The sequence below is a fragment of the Aquarana catesbeiana genome, linkage group LG08 (genome assembly GCF_042186555.1).
Source record: "Aquarana catesbeiana isolate 2022-GZ linkage group LG08, ASM4218655v1, whole genome shotgun sequence".
NCBI lineage: Eukaryota > Metazoa > Chordata > Amphibia > Anura > Ranidae > Aquarana > Aquarana catesbeiana.
Genome location: NC_133331.1, coordinates 69,616,953 through 69,638,298, shown reverse-complemented (window position 1 = coordinate 69,638,298; position 21,346 = coordinate 69,616,953). Strand labels below are relative to the sequence as shown.

The following is a 21,346-nucleotide window of genomic DNA, read 5'->3' as shown; positions in this document are numbered from 1 at the left end:
AAACACAAAGCCACTCTAGCCAACAATGCCTTGTCCGATTTGATACAAGCCAGAGAGGAACTCCTGGAGGTATTGAACAAATCAATAAAACGCAAATTCGCCTTGACTCAAAAAATCTACTACGAGTTCGGAAATAAATCTGGGAGGCTATTAGCTAGGGCTGTACAAGTTAAGAAGGCAATGAACACTATCCACTCAATAAAAGACACGGCAGGAAACGCCTATGAGACCACAGATAAAATAGCAGACCAATTCGTAAGGTACTTCTCCAAATTGTACAATCTAACTTCCCCACTGACAGCTTCAGACACTAATGACAGACGATCCAGGATACAAGACTTCCTAAAACAATATACACCTTCACCCTTAAACGATGCAGAATCTGCAGGTTTAGACTCTCCACTATCTGTAGAAGAAATCCTACAGGATTTGAAACAATTAAAAACCGGCAAAAGCCCAGGTCCTGACGGATTAACGGTAAGCTACTATAAAACCGTCCCAGATATACTCATTCCACACTTAGTACAGGCCTTTAACAATCTAAACCCCACAAATAGTGCGAACAAAGACATCTTAGAAGCACATATCGCTGTTATACCAAAACCTGATAAGGACGCTACCCTAGTATCAAACTATCGCCCCATATCGCTTCTAAACGTTGACGTAAAACTTTATGCCAAGGCACTGGCCAATCGTCTACTTCCCCTAATTCCCAGATTAGTATCCCTGGACCAAGTCGGTTTTGTCCCTGGCAGGGAAGCAAGGGACAACACAACAAAGGCTATAAATATCCATCATTGGCTTTCCTCTACCTCGACCCAGGGCTTTTTCTTGTCCCTGGATGCGGAGAAGGTGTTCGACAGGCTAGCCTGGGATTACATGGAGGAAATACTTTGTATAGTGGGTATACCACCACGCCTCTTACAGATGATTCTTGCTCTGTATTCCTCCCCAACAGCAAAAATCAGAGTAAACGGTTGCCTGTCGGACGCCTTCTCCGTGTCTAACGGAACGAGACAGGGTTGTCCCCTCTCCCCCTTACTATTCATACTCACCATGGAACCTATGCTATGTAAACTCAGAGAGAACCCTGATATAAAAGGCTTATGGGGCGTACACACGGTCGGACTTTTCAGCTACAAAAGTCCGACAGCCTGTCCGACAGACTTTCGACGGACTTTCGACGGACTTGCGGCGGACTTTCTAACGAACAGACTTGCCTACACACGATCACACAAAAGTCCGTCGAATTCTTACGTGATGACGTACACCGGACTAAAATAAGGAAGTTGATAGCCAGTAGCCAATAGCTGCCCTAGCGTGGGTTTTTGTCCGTCAGACTAGCATACAGACGAGCGGATTTTTCGACCGGACTCGAGTCCGTCGGAAAGATTTGAAGCATGTTTCAAATCTAAAGTCCGTCGGATTTGAGGCTGAAAAAGTCCGTTGAAAGTCCGGAGAAGCCCACACACGATCGGATTACCAGCCAGCTTTAGTCCGTCAGCGTCCGTTGGACTTTTGTAGACGAAAAGTCCGACCGTGTGTACGCGGCATTAGAGATAAATCACAGAAACTATAAAGTAGCTGCTTACGCAGATGACATCTTACTATTTCTAACGGAACCTATAACCACCATCCCCAACCTGCTTAAGGACTTCTCTCTATTTAAATTACTCTCCAACCTACAAATACATTTTTCCAAATCAAAGGCCCTGAATATAACCCTGCCAAATACACTGGTTACACAATGTAAGAACAACTTCCCATTCCAATGGGAATCCCAAACCATCACATATCTGGGCATTAAAATTCCTACCAACCTGACTGATCTATACGCTCAGAATTTTCAACCCACCTTAATGGCCATCCAAGGAGATCTGCATAAATGGCACACAGGTCCCTTTTCATGGCTTGGCAGGATAGCTATCTTCAAAATGAATGTACTACCTAGACTACTGTACCTGTTTCAGGCTATCCCCATCAAACTCCCCAAATCCTTCTTTGTTACCTACAAACGAATATGTAGGGCTTTTATCTGGTCCTCTAAAACACCCAGATTGAGTTGGGAGAGGCTGACACTCCCTAAATCGCAAGGAGGCTTGAATCTTCCTGATATTCAGAAATACCATTGGGCATGCCACTTGACTAGAATAGTCGACTGGCACTTACATGGAAGTAACAAGGACTGGATTCAGCTAGAGAATGCTTTCTCCCAAATCCCAGTGGCACACATACCCTGGCTTAATCCCTCGAGCATCCCTAAAGACCTTAAAACTCATCCCTTAATCAATGCTACAACACTGCAATTCAAGAATGCAAGTTCAAAATTAAACTTTAAACCCTTCCGCGGTCCCATGACTCCTCTAGTAAACAACCCTGATTTCCAACCGGACATCTCCTCACTCCCTTCATTGACAGACCCACCCAGACGACATATTAGGGTAAATCAATTGTTTCACAACGATAGATTGCTTTCACATCAAGCTATGACTTCTCAGTTACCAAATTATCAAATACCATTTTACAAGTACCTGCAAATTCGGCACTTTCTTCAACACTCTAATCCAAATCCTCAATGGTCCCGAGACCTCTCACCTTTCGAATCCATATGTAACAGCGAAGAACCGCAAAAACACTTAATATCGACGGTATATGCACTCCTTTTCTCCTCACATAAAATAAAAGACGACAAGCTGGTCAAACAGTGGGAAACAGACCTCAAACTGTACTTAAGCACGGAGGAGTGGGATCGCATATACAACCATATACATAAAGGCACGATTAATGTATCAACACAAGAAAGCAGATTCAAAATATTTACAAAATGGTACAGAACACCAGACAAAATCCACACGTTCCACCCTAGTGTCTCCCCTTTGTGTTGGAGATGCAATGCATCTCATGGGACCCTACTTCACATCTGGTGGGAATGCACCCTCATTCAACCATTCTGGATAGAAATACATCGATTAATCAGTCAGATCACAACTATCACACCTGACTTTACCCCAGCTCAATTTTTACTACACAACACAACAATTCCTAGATCGACATACAAAAATTCCTTAGTTCTTCATCTAATAAACGCCGCTAACCAATGCATCCCAGTACATTGGAGAAGCACTTCCCCCCCAACAATCTCAGAATGGATATGCAGAGTTGACAAGACAGCTGAAATGGAACACCTCATACACCAATCCCGAGACAAACCAACAAAATACTGGGAAATTTGGGCATGTTGGTTGCACTACAAAGAGAAACTAACAGATAGTGCTTCCAAAGGAATCTCTTCCCCCTTGTTACAAAGCACCACGTAGATACTATTTCTACAAAAAAAAAATCTCAGTCCTCCGCCCTCCTCATACCTCTCCCCACACTTCCCTCAATTTCATATAACTCAATTACTTTACACCGAACATATCACTAAATGCAATACATACACTTTCTAATAATAAGACTTTTAAAGCTTCACAGGTTGAAATACATTAATTGATACCCATACATAGATTTCTAATACCTAAGCTCAAGCTTACTTACCATCAGGCTCTTTCCCCCTAGATGAAGCTCCGATCTTACCGAATCCTTCACTACACATGTAGGTGTTCCCCCCTGACCACAGTTAGAACCCCTCTGGGGTGGTCAGAGAGGAGAACTAATATGGTCGGATAATATTCATACTTTTTACAGAGCCCATATCATAACCCTAATACCTCTGCCCGTTTTAAAACCCGTTGTTTTTTCTATGATCTATACCACACACGTCTACATTATACTAAGACAGTTACGAATATGTTGACTTTCAAGAGTTCATTCTTCTTACGAAACTCTAGGAATTTATATTATCGTTAAATACAACATCGGATAGACTGTTGACATTTTGCATGTAATAGTGAATTATTGTAAAGTCATTGTATTTTAAGACTTCACTGTATTCCCTGTAAAATTGTAAACTTTCAATAAAATTTCTTTAAAAAAAAAAAAAACAAACATTTAGGTATCATTTCATGAGATCATTTATGAGGGCATGATTAGGGGCAGGGCAACTGGTGGCGAGTAACCCTTGAGGCCTGGCTAGTAGCTCAGGACTTGAAATTTTGAGCCCTGATGTTGTCACACAGATTTATTGAGAATGGGTATAAAAAATGTGAGCTTTTTAAATTTAGAGAAGAAGTGGGTAAGATGGAGAGAGCCCCGTTGCTACAGCAAAGACCTACGAGAAATAATAAAACAGATTTGCCTTCATCACAGGCTTTAATGTACAAAATAAAAGTTTTGAAAGGAGCAATAGAAAAATTTGGCCCATATTGAAGAAAGACAACACCTTAACGACCTACTTTTATCTATAAGAGAGCCCCAGTTATCAAAAATATGATAGCTAGGAATGTTCTAGACCCCCGCAGAAGGGCAACCACTGTCTTGGTGCTGGTGTCAGTGCTCTCTGTATCAGTGCTGGTGTCAGTGCTTTCTATTTTGGTGCTCTTCATCTCTGTGCTGATGTCAGTGCTCTCCTATCTTGGTGCTGGTGTCAGTGCTTTCTGTCTTGGTGCTGGTGTCAGTGCTTTCTGTCTTGGTGCTGGTGTCAGTGCTTTCTGTCTTGACGCTGGTGTCAGTGCTTTCCATCTCAGTGCTCTCTGTCTCTGTGCTGATGCCAATGCTCTCTGTGTCTGTGCTGGTGTCAGTGCTTTCCATCTCAGTGCTCTGTCTCGGTGCTGGTGTCAGTGCTCTTTGTCTCTGTGCTGGTGTCAGTGCTCTCTGTCTCGGTATTAGTGTCAGTGTTCTCTGTCTTGGTGCTGGTGTCTGTGCTCTCTGTCTTGGTGCTGGTGTCTGTGCTCTCTGTCTCGGTGCTGGTGTCTGTGCTCTCTGTCTCGGTGCTGGTGTCTGTGCTCTCTGTCTCGGTGCTGGTGTCTGTGCTCTCTGTCTCGGTGCTGGTGTCTGTGCTCTCTGTCTCGGTGCTGGTGTCTGTGCTCTCTGTCTCGGTGCTGGTGTCAGTGCTCTCTCTCTCAGTGCTCTCTATCTTGGTGCTGGTGTCAGTGCTCTCTCTCTGTGTTCTCTGTCTCAGTGCTGGTGTCAGTGATCTCTGTCTTGGTGCTGGTGTCAGTGCTCTCTGTCTTGGTGCTGGTGTCAGTGCTCTCTGTCTTGGTGCTGGTGTCAGTGCTCTGTCTTTTAGTGCTCTGTCAGTGCTCTCTCTCAGTGCTCTGTCAGTGCTCTCTCTGTGCTGGTGTCGGTGCTCTCTGTCTCTGTGCTGGTGTCGGTGCTCTCTGTCTCTGTGCTGGTGTCGGTGCTCTCTGTCTCTGTGCTGGTGTCGGTGCTCTCTGTCTCTGTGCTGGTGTCGGTGCTCTCTGTCTCTGTGCTGGTGTCGGTGCTCTCTGTCTCTGTGCTGGTGTCGGTGCTCTCTGTCTCTGTGCTGGTGTCGGTGCTCTCTGACTCTGTGCTGGTGTCGGTGCTCTCTGTCTCTGTGCTGGTGTCGGTGCTCTCTGTCTCTGTGCTGGTGTCGGTGCTCTCTGTCTCTGTGCTGGTGTCGGTGCTCTCTGTCTCTGTGCTGGTGTCGGTGCTCTCTGTCTCTGTGCTGGTGTCGGTGCTCTCTGTCTCTGTGCTGGTGTCGGTGCTCTCTGTCTCTGTGCTGGTGTCGGTGCTCTCTGTCTCTGTGCTGGTGTCGGTGCTCTCTGTCTCTGTGCTGGTGTCGGTGCTCTCTGTCCCTGTGCTGGTGTCGGTGCTCTCTGTCTCTGTGCTGGTGTCGGTGCTCTCTGTCTCTGTGCTGGTGTCGGTGCTCTCTGTCTCTGTGCTGGTGTCGGTGCTCTCTGTCTCTGTGCTGGTGTCGGTGCTCTCTGTCTCTGTGCTGGTGTCGGTGCTCTCTGTCTCTGTGCTGGTGTCGGTGCTCTCTGACTCTGTGCTGGTGTCGGTGCTCTCTGACTCTGTGCTGGTGTCGGTGCTCTCTGTCTCTGTGCTGGTGTCGGTGCTCTCTGTCTCTGTGCTGGTGTCGGTGCTCTGTCAGTGCTTTCTCTCTCAGTGCTCTGGTGTCAGTGCTTTCTCTCTCAGTGCTCTGGTGTCAGTGCTTTCTCTCTCAGTGCTCTGGTGTTAGTGCTTTCTCTCTCAGTGCTCTGGTGTTAGTGCTCTTTATCTCAGGGACTCCCCATTTTGGAAGAGCTCCTGGCGGGAGATAGCAGCTCCTGGCAGTGCCAGTGTAGAATGCAGATCGCCCAGCCTACCATGGCTGAGGATTAGCACTGGACTAGGCTGGGACCTCCTAACCCCCCCGCAGTGGAGCCCTGCATAGGCGGGTGAGGGCAGGGGTCAGGGGATGTCGATCACAAGGGGCACACTGGGACACTGGCAGAGGACTCAGCTGTCCTTACTGTTTGTGGCACTGATAATCAGGAGGAACGGAGTGGAGGGGATGGGACAGGGGATGGATATAAAGGCTGGTCACTGTGGCTAAGGAAAGCTGGATGTTTGAGGAGCAGGGATGGGGGGTCTGGCTCTCTCATGGTGGTGGTAGCTGGCTACAGAATCGGGTTGTGGCGTAGTAGCTGTGTCTCTCCCTGCAGCTGGAGCCCCTGATCCCCCTACCCTGATTGACAGCCCGGAGAGGGGTGGCCCAGACACCTCTTCTTTCCTACTCCCCCTTCCATCAGCTCCAAAAAGCCCTGGTGAGGCCTCCTTCCCGGGACCCTCCTCCTTCCTTCCCCACCACTGCTTACCAGATGCCAGGATGCTACCCCTGGGTGTGCGGGGACCGTCCGCGGAGCACTCCAGTAGGGAGTGATGGGAGGGAGGGGCGGCTCCGGAGCAGTGAAAAATTAAACTGTATTATTGATTTGCTCCGGCTGCTCCTCCTCCCCTGGACAACACAGTGCTGGCCCGCCTCCTCCCCAAGACACACAGCCACCCTCCCCCCCCTCTCTCTCTATGACTGCCTGACAATGGTGTTTGCAGGCAGCATTAACCCTCTGCAGGCCGGAGCGCAGCACCACAACGGCATTGTCAGCCACAGCCCTGAATACCCAAAGGCAGCTCTTCAATTGTGCAAATTAAGCGGCCGCGGGGCCCCTGTGTGTGGGAGGCCTTAGGCGACCGCCTAATTAAAGAAATGCCTCTGTCTTTATGGATTGAGATATGTAGGAAGGACTACAAGATATTTGGCTAAATGCATTAATGAACACGTAAATAAGATAAAAAAATGGAGTTAGACAACACAGTGGGGTTGATTTACTAAAGGCAAATCCACTCTGCACTACAAGTGCACTTGGAAATGCAATCACTGTAGATCTGAGGGGGACATGCAAGGAAAATAAACAGCATTTTTGCTTGCACATGATTGGATGATAGAAATCAGCAGAGCTTCCCCTCATTTCAGATCTTCCCCTCAGATCTACAGTGACTACACTTCTAAGTGCACAGTGGATTTGCCTTTAGTAAATCAACCCCAGGGTGTCTAACCATTGGTGCACAAAGACCCCTCTCTGTTGGAAAAGATAGCATTTATAAGCATTGGATGGGGAGTTATTTGTGAAAACAGATATCCCAAAATGAGACCAGATGATATAGTATATGAGCTTGACACGCTTAGTCCATCTGGTCTCAATATTGATATTGATCTTAATTGTTTTACGGATTTTTGAAATTGACCTATTAAATTTTAAGTTGAAACTGTGTCACACCATAGGAGATCGTGTGTCTGGCAGCAATTATGGTTTTAAAAGAGGCTAAGACACATTTTAAATTCTTATTTTCTTATTTTTTGATTTTTTTAAACAGCTTTTTTTCTTTCTATTGTAATAATATGGATGTACACTAGATGACGATAGCTTGGCACAGAGTTTATATTTATTGTGGTAATATAAAGGTTCATATTTATTATTGCAATCTGTGCTCAGCCGCTAAAGTGTAGGGACTGCTGATCTAAGAAAATCGAGTACTGGGATCTGAAATAGTTGTGAAAAATAGATAGCGCGCTGTCTAAAAATAAAATTTAAAAGTTATGTGTTATATATATATATATATATATATATATATATATATATATATATATATATATATATAATGCATCAACACACATATATCTTAAAACAAAACAATCAATCTTCCAAATATACAGTTCAATGATAATATTGCACATGCAACACTCAATACTTGTGAACTGACAACCAAATGTGCTTTAAAGAGATTGCTTTTGGATATGTAAACCAATTCAATGTAAAGTGACTTGTGCATACAAAACTGCTTAAAATGAAATAAAGCAAATATAATATCACAATACTTGTTTAGAAAAAAAAAATGTTCCTAGATATAGTAAGTGAGTAAGTGTCCAGCCATATCCTTGATTTTACAGTGTCTCCATGCAAAACCGGTTAAAAGTGCCAGTGCTTCACCCCTGTGTCCTAAGTAAAATGAATGGCCGCTTGCCAGAGGCTAAGATCCACAAGGGATCTTATGCATATATAATATGTCCTGATGGAATGGGTGCCACTCCTCATGAGCTGGGTGTGTGCTCAGTGTTTGCTGGAGATACACAGCTAGCTCTCTGTGTGGAGATCAAATCCCCTCTCTGATCTGCTGAGTGCTGCACTGACACTGATGAATGAGTTGGGTTGTCACTATGTAAGGAAGGGCACCCTATCCTCCTCTTAGCTCAGCACCCTGAGGGTTCTCACCCAGCTCAGCAGCTCTCACTGTGGACTATCACAGCCCATCCTGGGCTTTAAGACACCCAGGGCCGTTTTTAATATTGACTGGATCCCGGGCAAACATTTTCTTGGGCCCCCTCTTCCGTGCAATTTCGCTCTCCACATGCTTTGAAACATACAATAAATAGCAGCTAGACTCAAAATCAGTTTACTGAATCAGATCAGGCAGCGATTGCAATTGGTTGCCAGAGGTTACAGTGTATCATTACCACTCACTGACTGGCTGCTAGAGGTTACAGCACACATTATGCCTCACTGTTTATTTTCTAGAGGTTACAGCACATGACTTCTGGTTGTTTGGTTGCTAGAGATTACTGTACATCAATACTGCTCACTGATTGATTGCTAGAGGTTACTGGACATCTATACCACTCACTAAATGGTTCCTAGAGGTTACTTCATATTATTACCGCTCAATGACTGATTGCAAGAGGTTAGTGCACAGCATTACTGCTCACTGATTTTTTTTTTTGTCAAAGGTTACATCATCTCCTAACTGCCTGCACACCATGGACTGGGGAGGTGAGGGGACCCATCAATAAACAGAAAACTCCTAAGAATCCTAGGACTCCTGGGATCAATGGCAATGCTGGGGGGGGGGGGGTGATCAGTGGCAATGCTGGGGGGTTGATGGGATCAGTAACAGTGGTGGGGGGATGGGATTAGTTAGGAGGCAATGCACTGTGGCAAATTCTGAATCTTGTAGAGCAAATCTGGAGATCTTTGGCAAGTATATAGTGGAGGATTCTACCAATGTAATGGGGAATTTACAATGACCACCAATGTGAGGGGGGATTTACACTGACCATCAATATGAGGGGGATTTTGCATTGACCACCATGTAGCAGGGGATTTTATACCACCCACCAATAGGAAAGAAGGATTTCTACACTGACACCAATGTAATTAGAGCATTTACACCAACTAACAGTGTTAGGGGGAATATACAATGACCTCCATGTACGGGGGAATTTGCACTGACAACCATTGTCGAGGAGATTTGTACTGATCAATGTAAGGTGACACTTCTACACCGACCACCAATGTTAGGGGGGATTTACACTGACCACCAATATAAAGGGGAATTTACACTGACCACCAATGTAAAGGGGGATTTACACTGACCACCAGTATAAGGACAATTCTGCACTTACCACCAATGTAAAGGGAAATGTACACTGATCACCAATGTTATGAACAATTTACACTGACAACCAATGTAATGGGGGATTTTACATTAACAGCCAATAAAGGGGGATTTATACACTGGCCACCAAAGTAAGGGGAATTTACACTCACCACCAATTTAAAGGGGGCTTCTACATGGACCACCAATGTAAGGAAGGATTCAAAACTGACCAAAAATGCAAGTTTGGATTTTTTTAACAATTACCAATATAAAGAGTTTCTACACTGGCCACCAATGTAATGGGGATTTACACTGACAGCTAATGTAATAGGAGCATTCACGGTAACCACCAATGTAAAGAGGAATTTACACTGACCACCAATGTAAGGGGGACCTTCACACTGGTCACTAGTGTGAATGAAAGGATTGTAAAGCAAGCCCCAATGTAATGAAAAAATTTACACTGACCACCAATGTAACTGAGACATTTAGCCTGTGTTCACATTTGTGTGTGTAGGGAACACATGTAAAATGTCTTACCTTACACCACAGAAATATGCTGCCCTTTAGCAGATACACAGCAGTGCCATTAATTGTCAATGATACCCTCATGCATCAGCTGAGATGTGCGTATTCACATGCACCAAAATTTAGTGTGCTGTGGCACCATGATGTTTTGAAGAAGGTGTTCCACCTTCAATTTGCTTACCTTTGCTGAACAGGCTGATGTTAGGCTTAGAGACTATAGTTGTAGGCAGGACACCTTTACCTCCCCAGTGGGCAGCATTCAGCAGAAGTGATGATAGATGTGACCTCAGGGGGACGTGATATACATATGAATGCTGCCTCTATTTACATATAAATGCTACGGTTTGCGTCTATTTACATATTGTTACAGCCGCTATTTACATATCAATGCAGGTCATTTACATGTAAACACAGGGTCTGCAGGTGAGTCATCTGTACATGGCAAAAGGGCAGAGCTGGGCAGCAGCAACAGAACTTTACACTGAGATATTGGGACACAGTACAGGACTAAAACTTCAAGAGATAATTGAATTTAAACTGGGATAGTTGGCAAGTATGAGGTAGCTGCTTTGGGCCCCACAACAATGATGGGACCCAGGGTGGCTGCCCCTTTTGCCCTTCCTTAAAAACGGTCCTGAAGACACCCTGCTGGACTAAACTTCACCTTCTTCAGTTGATTTGTATAAGCAAAATCTGGGAACACCACAATCCAGAGGATAACGCACTATGAGTTATTTTCTTTATTTTAACTCCTAACATCTATGAGCTGAGTCCCTTTTTTCACTCTGATATCCTGGTGAGTTGTCCATAAAGGTGTGGTACCCATTCCATCAGGACATATGATATGTGCATAAGATCCCTTGTGGATCTGAGCCCCTGGTAAGTGGCCATTCATTTTACTCAGGACACAGTGGTGGAGCACTGGCACTTTCAACCGGTTTTGCATGGAGACACTGTAACACCAAGGATACTCAGTGTGGGCATTTCCCTCACTTATCTTGGAACACGTTTTTTTATCTAAATAAGTATTGTAATACTATATTTGCTTCTTTTCACTTTAAGCAGTTTTGAGTGCACAAATCACTTTATATTGAATTGGTTTACGTATCCAATAACAATCTCTTTAAAGCACATTTGGTTGTCAGTTTTGAGTGTTGCATGTGCAATATTATCATTGAACTATATATATATCTAAGATTGATTCTTTTGTTTTAAGATATGTGTGTTGATGCATATATACGACACATAAGTTTTGATCAGTCATTGTCCGATGAAATGTGGGCAGAGGGTACTTAGAGGCAACAGCCAGGAAATGAGCATTTTAACAGAAAGTTCAGCCACAGAAGCCTATTTGTGTTATCATTACAGGTTTCCTTTAAAGCAGGCCACTGACAAGTGTTTGTTTTAGAAGATCAGCTAATTTGCTCATTAGCAGTCAACACTATGAATTATTAAAACCCCCAAAAAACACTGATTTGTTCATTTTTATCTTCCCTGGAAACGTGAATGCCGATCTATGGAAAGTCAGCAAACGTGAAATTCAGGGAGTCCTGTTTCAAAAATTGTAAAATTATGTACAATTCATACAAATCTACAGGCTTATAAAATTCTGGCAAATGCAACACAAATTAGTCTGACTCAGGCTCAGTTCATACCTTTGCAGTTTGCTTTTGATCCATTTCTGCAACGCTTTTTGCGGTGCATGTTGCGTTTTTGCACACACGATTTTGATGCTTTTGCAATTACGTCACAAGCTATACATTTCCTTTAGAGCCCTTTCACACTGGGGCAGGGGGCGGCGTCGGCGGTAAAACGCCGATATTATTAGCGGCGTGTTACCGTCGGTATGTGGCCGCTAGCGGGGCGGTTTTACCCCCCGCTAGGGGCCGAGAAAGGGTTAAATACCACCGCAAAGTGCCTCTGCAGGGACGCTTTGCCGGCGGTATAGCTGCGCCGTCCCATTGATTTCAATGGGCAGGAGCGGTAAAGGAGCGGTATACACACCGCTCCTTCACCGCTCCAAAGATGCTGCTGGCAGGACTTTTTTTACCGTCCTGCCAGCGCATCGCTCCAGTGTGAAAGCCCTCGGGGCTTTCACACTGGAATGCAAGCAGCGGCACTTTCGGGTCGGTTTGCAGGCGCTATTATTAGCGCAATAGCGCCTGCAAACCGCCCCAGTGTGAAAGGGCTCTTAGCGATTTAGCAGAAGTTAACTCTTTGTACTTCTTAACACAAAGATATCTTAGTATGACATTTACTCTATGCATGGTTTCCGGTAGTTTCAAAAGTTTAGCTTTTGTGGTTAGCTTTATCTGTCTGACTTATCAATATACAAGCTATTAGCTGTTTTTGCAAAGCAAGAACATCCTGTTTAACCACTTGCCTACTGGGCACTTAAACCCCCCTCCTGCCCAGACCAATTTTCAGCTTTCAGCTCTCTCACACTTTGAATGACAATTACTCAGTCATGTAATAGTGTACCCAAATACATTTTTTGTCCTTTTTTTCATACAAATAGAGCTTCCTTTTGTTGGTATTTGATCACCTCTGGGTTTTTTATTTTTTGCGCTATAAATGAAGAAAGACCAAAATGTTGAAAAAAAACGAATTTTTCTTAGTTTCTGTGATAAAATTTTGCAAATTATTATTTTTTCTTCATAAATTTTGGCCACAATTTATACTGCTACATATCTTTGGTAAAAATAACCCAAATTGGTGGATATTATTTGGTCTTTGTGAAAGTTAGAGAGTCTACAAGCTGTGGTGCAAATTATAAAAAAATGATCACACTTGATGTACTGGTGGCCTATCTCATTTCTTGTGACCCGAACAAGCCAGGAAAGTACAAATACCCCCCAAATGACCCCTTTTTTGAAAGTAGACATTCCAAGGTATTTAGTAAGATACATGGTGAGGTTTTTGATGTTGTCATTTTTTCCCACAATTCTTTGAAAAATGAAGATTTTTTTTTCCCCACAAAATTGTCATTGTAATAGGTTATTTCTCTCACATGGCATGTGTATACCACAAATAATGTCCCAAAGTGCATTCTGCTACTCTTCCTGAGTATTACGATACCACATGTGTGGGAATTTTTCACAGCCTGGCCACATAGAGAGGCCCAACATGCAGGGAGCACCATCAGGTGTTCTAGGAGCATAAATTACACATCTAAATTGTTGACTACCTATTACACTTTTGAAGGCCCTGGAGCACTAGGACAATGACACGTGACACTGACGTGGCACTGATGACAGATGGCACTGATACGTGGCACTGATGACACTGATGTGGCACTGATGGCACTAATATGTGGCACTGATGACAGATGGCACTAATACGTGGCACTGACAGATGGCACTAATACGTGGCACTGATGACACGTGACACTGATGACAGATGGCACTAATACGTGGCACTGATGACAGATGGCACTAATATGTGGCACTGATGACAGATGGCACTAATACGTGGCACTGACAGATGGCACTAATACGTGGCACCGATGACACGTGACACTGATGACAGATGGCACTAATACGTGGCACTGATGACAGATGGCACTAATATGTGGCACTGATGACAGATGGCACTAATACGTGGCACTGATGACAAGTGACACTGATGTTAGATGCCACTGATACGTGGCACTGATGACATGTGACACTGATACCAGATGGCACGTGACACTGACAGATGGCACTGATGACAGATGGCACTAATATGTGGCACTGATGACAGATGGCACTAATATGTGGCACTGATGACAGATGGCACTTATATGTGGCACTGGGGACAGATGGCAGTGGGAACAGATGACAGATGACAGTGGGGACGGATGGCACTGACGTGACTTTTTTTTCGTATTTTTTTTTTTCACTCACCGCTGCAGCGGTTCGCTCTCCCTCCTCACACGCTGTCTCTGTGTGAGGAGGGAGAGCCGGCGATGAGAGATGATCTCATATGTTTTCATATGAGATCATCTCTTATTGGCACTGCCGATCGTGCTGAAAACGGCCGCTATGATTGGCCATTTTCAGCGATCTGTGACTGGCTGTGTCCAAGGGACACGGCCAGCACAGAACTTCCCTGATGCGTGCCCGCGAGAGCTCGCATCACGGAAGTAAACAGGAGGACGTCCAGGGACGGCCTCCCGGCAATTAGTGTCCGCGCTGCAGGCGTCTTTCGGCTATAGCGCGGGCGCGAAGAGGTTAAAGAGGAGGTCCATCTAAAAAAAATATATATATATTAAAAGCCAGCAGCTACAAATACTGCAGCTACTGACCTTTAATAAATGGACACTTACCTGTCCAGGGTCCAGCGATGTCGGCAGCTGAAGCCGATCAATTGCTCGGCTCTCGGCAGCTGCCGCCGCCATCCTCGGTTACGGAATCAGGAAGTGAAGCATTGCGGCTTCACTTCCCGGTTCCCTACTGCGCATGCACGAGTCACGCTGCGCGTCCTAACTGGTCCCCGCTATCTCCTGGGACCTGTGTGTTTCCCAGGAGACAGCGGGGGGGGAGAAGGGGCTTGACTCCCGCAGAAGTCTATTCCCGGAAGTGGATGCAAATACCTGTATTATACAGGTATCTGCACCTCCCCCCCCCTGAAAGGTGCCAAATGTGACACTGGAGAGGCGGGAGGGTTGCGAAAAGCGGAGGTTCCATTAGCCATTAGCCCCCTAGCCCCTCCTACCACACCATAGGAAACCATGATAAATGTACTTTAGTGCGTTTCTGCAAAGTGCAATAAAATATAAAAATACAATTTTAGACCTCCCCCTGGAATTACAGACCCCTCTCCCAGCAACAATGGATCCGGGCAACAAAATTCCACCCAGAAACATCAGGCCTCCGCCAGAAACAATGGATTTCTCAGCAGCCAGCAACAGTACATACCTTCCAACAACAATTGACCCCACCAACAACAATAGACTACCCCTGCAACAATGGATCCCCCCCCAGCGAAGTTAATGTGTGTGCAAAAGGCAGGTGTCCCAAAACTTTTGGTAATCTAGTGTATCTCTTTGTTTGCAGAGGCTGGCAGACCGCAAAAATACAGACTACTTCTACAAAAAAAATGACAATAATTATATTTTTTAAAAACTGTGTTAAAATAAAAAAATTTGTGTAAAATAAATAAGAATTTTTTTTTTTTTAAAGCACTCCGTCCCGACGAGCTCGCACGCAGAAGCGAATGCATACGTGAGTAGCGCCTGCATATGAAAACAATGTTCAAACCACACATGTGAGGTATCACTGCGATCGTTAGAGTGAGAGCAATAATTCTAGCCCTAGTGCTCCTCTGTAACTCAAAACATGCAACCTGTAGATTTTTTTAACCTATGGAGATTTTTAAGGGTAAAAATTGTCGCAATTCCACGAGCGGGCGCAACTTTGAAGCGTGTCATGTTGGGTATAAATTTACTCAGCGTAACATTATCTTTCACATTATAAAAAAAAATGGACTAACTTTACTGTTGTCCTATTTTTTAACCCCTTCCCGACCGCCGCACGCCGATATACGTCGGCAGAATGGCACTGGTGGGCAAAAGGGTGTACAGGTACGTCCCCTTTAAGAATTGGCATTGTGGGCCTGCCGCATGCTTCATAACCGTGGGTCATGCGGACTCGATGTCCACCGGGGTGCCCGCGATCGTGTTACGGAGCGCAAGAACTGGGAGATACCTTTCTAAACAAGGTATTTCCCCATTCTGCCTAGCAACATGACAGAGATCACTGCTCCCTGTCATCGAGAGCAGTGATCGCTGTCATGCGAGTAGTAGCCTATCCCCCCCCACAGTTAGAATCACTCCCTAGGACACACTTAACCCCTTGATCGCCCCCTAGTGTTTAACCTCTTCACTGCCAGTGTCATTCACACAGTACTCAGTGCATTTTTATAGCACTGATCGCTGTATAAATGACAATGGTCCCAAAATTGCCGCCATTACTAATAAAAAAAAAATAATAATAAAAATGCCATAAAACTATCCTATATTTTGTAGACGCTATAACTTTTGCGCAAACCAATCAATATATGCTTATTGCGATTTTTTTTTTTCCAAAAATATGTAGAAGAATACATATCGGCCTAAACTGAGAAAAAAAAATTATATATTTTTGGGGGATATTTATTATAGCAAAAAGTAAAAAAAATTTGCTTTTTTTTCAAAATTGTCACTCTTTTTTTGTTTATAGCGCAAAAAATAAAAACCGTAGAGGTGATCAAATACGACCAAAAGAAAGTTCTATTTGTGGGAAAAAAAAGAAAGTAAATTTTGTTTGGATACAACGTCACACGACCATGCAATTGTCAGTTAAACGCAGTGCCGTATCGCAAAAAGTGCTCTGGTCAGGAAGGGGCTGAAGTGGTTAATTAAAAAAAGTGAATTTTTTCCAAAAAAAGTGCGCTTGTAAGACCGCTGCGCAAATATGGTGTGACATAAAGTATTGCAACAACCGCCATTTTATTCTCTAGGGTGTTAGAAAAAAATATATAATGTTTGGGGGTTCTAAGTAATTTTCTAGCAAAAAAAATGTTTTTAACTTGTAAACACCGAATCTCAGAAAGAGGCTCGGGGCTTAAGTGGTTAATTCAAACGGCTACAACAACCTTCTCTTAAATCATCTCCAATATGTACAATTCTACATCTACAATTCAATTCTACAATGTTTCTATTTCAACTCTAATTTAATTTTAAAGTTGTAAGAAGATTAGAAAGGTTCACTTACTGTACTCCTGTGCCGACTGCAGCCTCGTACTCATGAGCGCTGCTTTATAGCAAACCCATCCTCCAATTACAGTGAACAACGTGTCATATTATTTAAATGATCTGGAAATTTCTAAAGGTTCTCCAAATCTCTGGGCACCTGTCTAGTGACCACTCCCAGATGTATCAGAGGGAGGAGTGTTTTTTTTTTTTTCTTCTTGTGTGTGCTGTTATCATTCTTGTTTTTAAGTTTGTTTTTTTCACATTTTTGTTTGACTATAGGCCTCCTTTTAGTTTTAAGTCATGTTCTCGTGTACTTCTTGTTCTGTAATTATAAATACTGCACAGTACCACTTCTATTCTATATGCTGGGTGGAATTCTAAGTATATGTCCTCATCTTGCACATTTTTTGGTGATTTGACATATTTTCCCCTCAAATTGCATGGTGTTTGGAGGGATGCTACACAAAGCTAACCTATGTTCTTTTGTATGTAGGTTCTTACCCTGTGGGTTTGTGTGTTTGTTTGTGTGTATTTTACAATTATTTGATGCTTCTTAAAGCGGTAGTAAAGTCTTTTTTTTTTACTTTGATCTACAGGTAAGCCTATAATAATGCTTACCTGTAGGTAAAAAGAACATCTCCTAAACCTATACGGTTTAGGAGATATTCCCCTTGCATGCAACCGCTGACTTCAGCGGCGCATGCGCTCTGAATTTCCCGGGCGAAAGGTCTGGCAGGCGCTGGACCTTGCCAGAAAGAAGTCTCCCGCGCTCATGCGCGGGAGTGATGACATCGCGGCTCCGGCCACTCACAGCGCTGGAGCTGCAATACCCGGAAGACACGCCGAGGGAAAATGTCTGCTCCCTCGGCGTGGACCCAGATCATCTGCCAACACCTCGTTCTAAGGTAAGTATTTCATAATGAACTAGTATGTGGTGCATACTAGCTCATTATGTCTTTTGCCTTACAGGTTTTAAAAAAAAAAAATCTGCGGGTTTACTACCGCTTTAACATAAAACTGTACAATACATACAGAAAAATACGAAAAAAGTAAAATAAAAATAGATTGTTTAACCCATTTATTCCCCATTTAAAAAAAAAAAATATACATTAACAAGAAAACAAATAGGGACGTAGGGCTGATAAACTTGTTTTTGAACTTTTACATATTGTGATAGTCAAGGGAAATAGCTGGGATGCAGGACACCAAAATGTTTGTTACAAAAACAAAGTCTTCTTTGTGACCTTGGGATTAATTCACCAAGAGTTAAAGTGGAGTTCCACCCAAAAGTGGAACTTCTGCTCGTTGTACTCCCCCCCCCCCCCCCCCGTGTCACATTTGGCACCTTTTTTTGGGGGGGGGACAGGATACCTGTCTCTTCCGGGAGCCTCAGCCGTGGGTATTGACGTCACCCCCCACGCTCCCTCCTCCTTCCCCCACCGCCGCCCAAAATAGTGTCAAAAGTGTTCGATGTGTCCACCATAATGTTGCAGTCATGATAAAAATCGCAGATCGCCGCCATTACTAATGAAAAAAAAATAATAATAAAAATGCCATAAAACTATCCCTTATTTTGTAGACACTATAATTTTTGAGCAAACCAATCAATATAAGCTTATTGCGATTTTTTTTTTTTTTTTTTTTTTTTTACCAAAAATATGTAGAAGAATACATATCGGCCTAAACTGAGGAAAAAAAAAAGTTTTTTTATATATTTTTGGGGGATATTTATTATAGCAAAAAGTAAAAAAATATTGTTTTTTTTTTTTTCAAAATTGTCGCTCTTTTTTTGTTTATAGTGCAAAAAATAAAAACCGCAGAGGTAATCAAATGCCACCAAAAGAAAGCCCTATTTGTGGGGAAAAAAAACGTAAATTATGTTTGGATGCAACGTCAAACAACCGTGCAATTGTCAGTTAAAATGACGCAGTGCCGTATCGCAAAAAGTGCTCTGGTCAGGAAGGGGGTAAATCCTTCTGGGGCTGAAGTGGTTAATTAAAAAAAGTGCATTTTTCATTTTTTCCAAAAAAAGTAAGACCTCTGCGCAAATACGGTGTGACATAAAGTATTGCAACAACCGCCATTTTATTCTCTAGGGTGTTAGAAAAAAATATATAATGTTTGGGGGTTCTAAGTAATTTTCTAGCAAAAAAAAATGTTTTTAACTTGTAAACACCAAATCTCAGAAAGAGGCTCGGGGCTTAAGTGGTTAATTCAAACGGCTACAACAACCTTCTCTTAAATCATCTCCAATATGTACAATTCTACATCTACAATTCAATTCTACAATGTTTCTATTTCAACTCCTAATTTTATTTTAAAGTTGTAAGAAGATTAGAAAGGTTCACTTACTGTACTCCTGTGCCGACTGCAGCCTCGTACTCACGAGCGCTGCTTTATAGCAAACCCATCCTCCAATTACAGTGAACAACGTGTCATATTATTTAAATGATCTGGAAATTTCTAAAGGTTCTCCAAATCTCCGGGCACCTGTTTAGTGACCACTCCCAGATGTGTCAGAGGGAGGAGTGTTTTTTTTTCTTTTCTTGTGTGTGCTGTTATTATTCTTGTTTTTAAGTTTGTTTTTTTCACATTTTTGTTTGACTATAGGCCTCCTTTTAGTTTTAAGTCATGTTCTCGTGTACTTCTTGTTCTGTAATTATAAATACTGCACAGTACCACTTCTATTCTATATGCTGGGTGGAATTCTAAGTATATGTCCTTATTGTGTACATTTTTTGGTGATTTGACTTATTTTCCCCTCAAATTGCATGGTGTTTGGAGGGATGCTACACAAAGCTAACCTATGTTCTTTTGTATGTAGGTTCTTACCCTGTGGGTTTGTGTGTTTGTGTGTGTGTGTGTATTTTACAATTATTTGATGCTTCTTAAAGCGGTAGTAAAGTCTTTTTTTTTACTTTGACCTACAGGTAAGCCGCGGAGCCGCGATACCCGGAAGACACGCCAAGGGAAAATGTCAGCTCCCTCGGTGTGGACCGAGATCACCTGCCAATGCCTCGTTCTAAGGTAAGTATTTCATAATGAGCTAGTATGTGGTGCATACTAGCTCGTTATGCCTTTTGCCTTACAGATTTAAAGAAAAAAAAATCTGCGGGTTTATTACCGCTGTAACATAAAACTGTACAATACATACAGAAAAATACGAAAAAAGTAAAATAAAAATAGATTGTTTAACCCATTTATTCCCCATTTAAAAAAAATATATACATTATCAAGAAAACAAATAGGGACGTAGGGCTGATAAACTTGTTTTTGAACTTTTTTACATATTGTGATAGTCAAGGGAAATAGCTGGGATGCAGGACACCAAAATGTTTGTTACAAAAACAAAGTCTTCTTTGTGACCTTGGGATTAATTCACTAAGAGTTAAAGTGGAGTTCCACCCAAAAGTGGAACTTCTGCTCGTTGTACTCCTCCCCCCCCCGGTGTCACATTTGGCACCTTTTTTTTGGGGGGGGGGGGGACAGGATACCTGTCTCTTCCGGGAGCCTCAGCCGTGGGTATTGACGTCACCCCCCGCGCTCCCTCCTCCTTCCCCCACCGCCGCCCAAAATAGTGTCAAAAGTGTTCGATGTGTCTGCCATAATGTTGCAGTCATGATAAAAATCGCAGATCGCCGCCATTACTAATGAAAATAAATAATAATAAAAATGCCATAAAACGATCCCTTATTTTGTAGACACTATAATTTTTGCGCAAACCAATCAATATAAGCTTATTGCAATTTTTTTTTTTTTTTACCAAAAATATGTAGAAGAATACATATCGGCCTAAACTGAGGAAAAAAAATGTTTTTTTAAATATTTTTGGGGGATATTTATTATAGCAAAAAGTAAAAAAAATTGCTTTTTTTTTCAAAATTGTCGCTCTTTTTTTGTTTATAGCGCAAAAAATAAAAACCGCAGAGGTGATCAAATGCCACCAAAAGAAAACCCTATTTGTTGGAAAAAAAACGTAAATTATGTTTGGATGCAACGTCACACGACCGTGCAATTGTCAGTTAAAGTGACGCAGTGCCGTATCGCAAAAAGTGCTCTGGTCAGGAAGGGGGTAAATCCTTCTGGGGCTGAAGTGGTTAATTAAAAAAAGTGAATTTTTTCCAAAAAAAGTGCGCTTGTAAGACCGCTGCGCAAATATGGTGTGACATAAAGTATTGCAACAACCGCCATTTTATTCTCTAGGGTGTTAGAAAAAAATATATAATGTTTGGGGGTTCTAAGTAATTTTCTAGCAAAAAAAAATGTTTTTAACTTGTAAACACCAAATCT

The 21,346-nt window shown here is 42.9% G+C and overlaps 1 long non-coding RNA gene across 1 annotated transcript in view; it reads right to left on the bottom strand.

Moving 5' to 3' along the window:
• LOC141105808 (uncharacterized) overlaps positions 1-17,110 on the bottom strand; it is a 43,169-nt gene extending 26,059 nt beyond the window's left edge. The window contains exon 1 of the long non-coding RNA XR_012235654.1: positions 17,076-17,110. This is a non-coding gene — a long non-coding RNA (uncharacterized lncRNA). The remainder of the gene's footprint in view (positions 1-17,075) is intronic.
• Between the last annotated feature and the right edge of the window lie 4,236 nt (positions 17,111-21,346).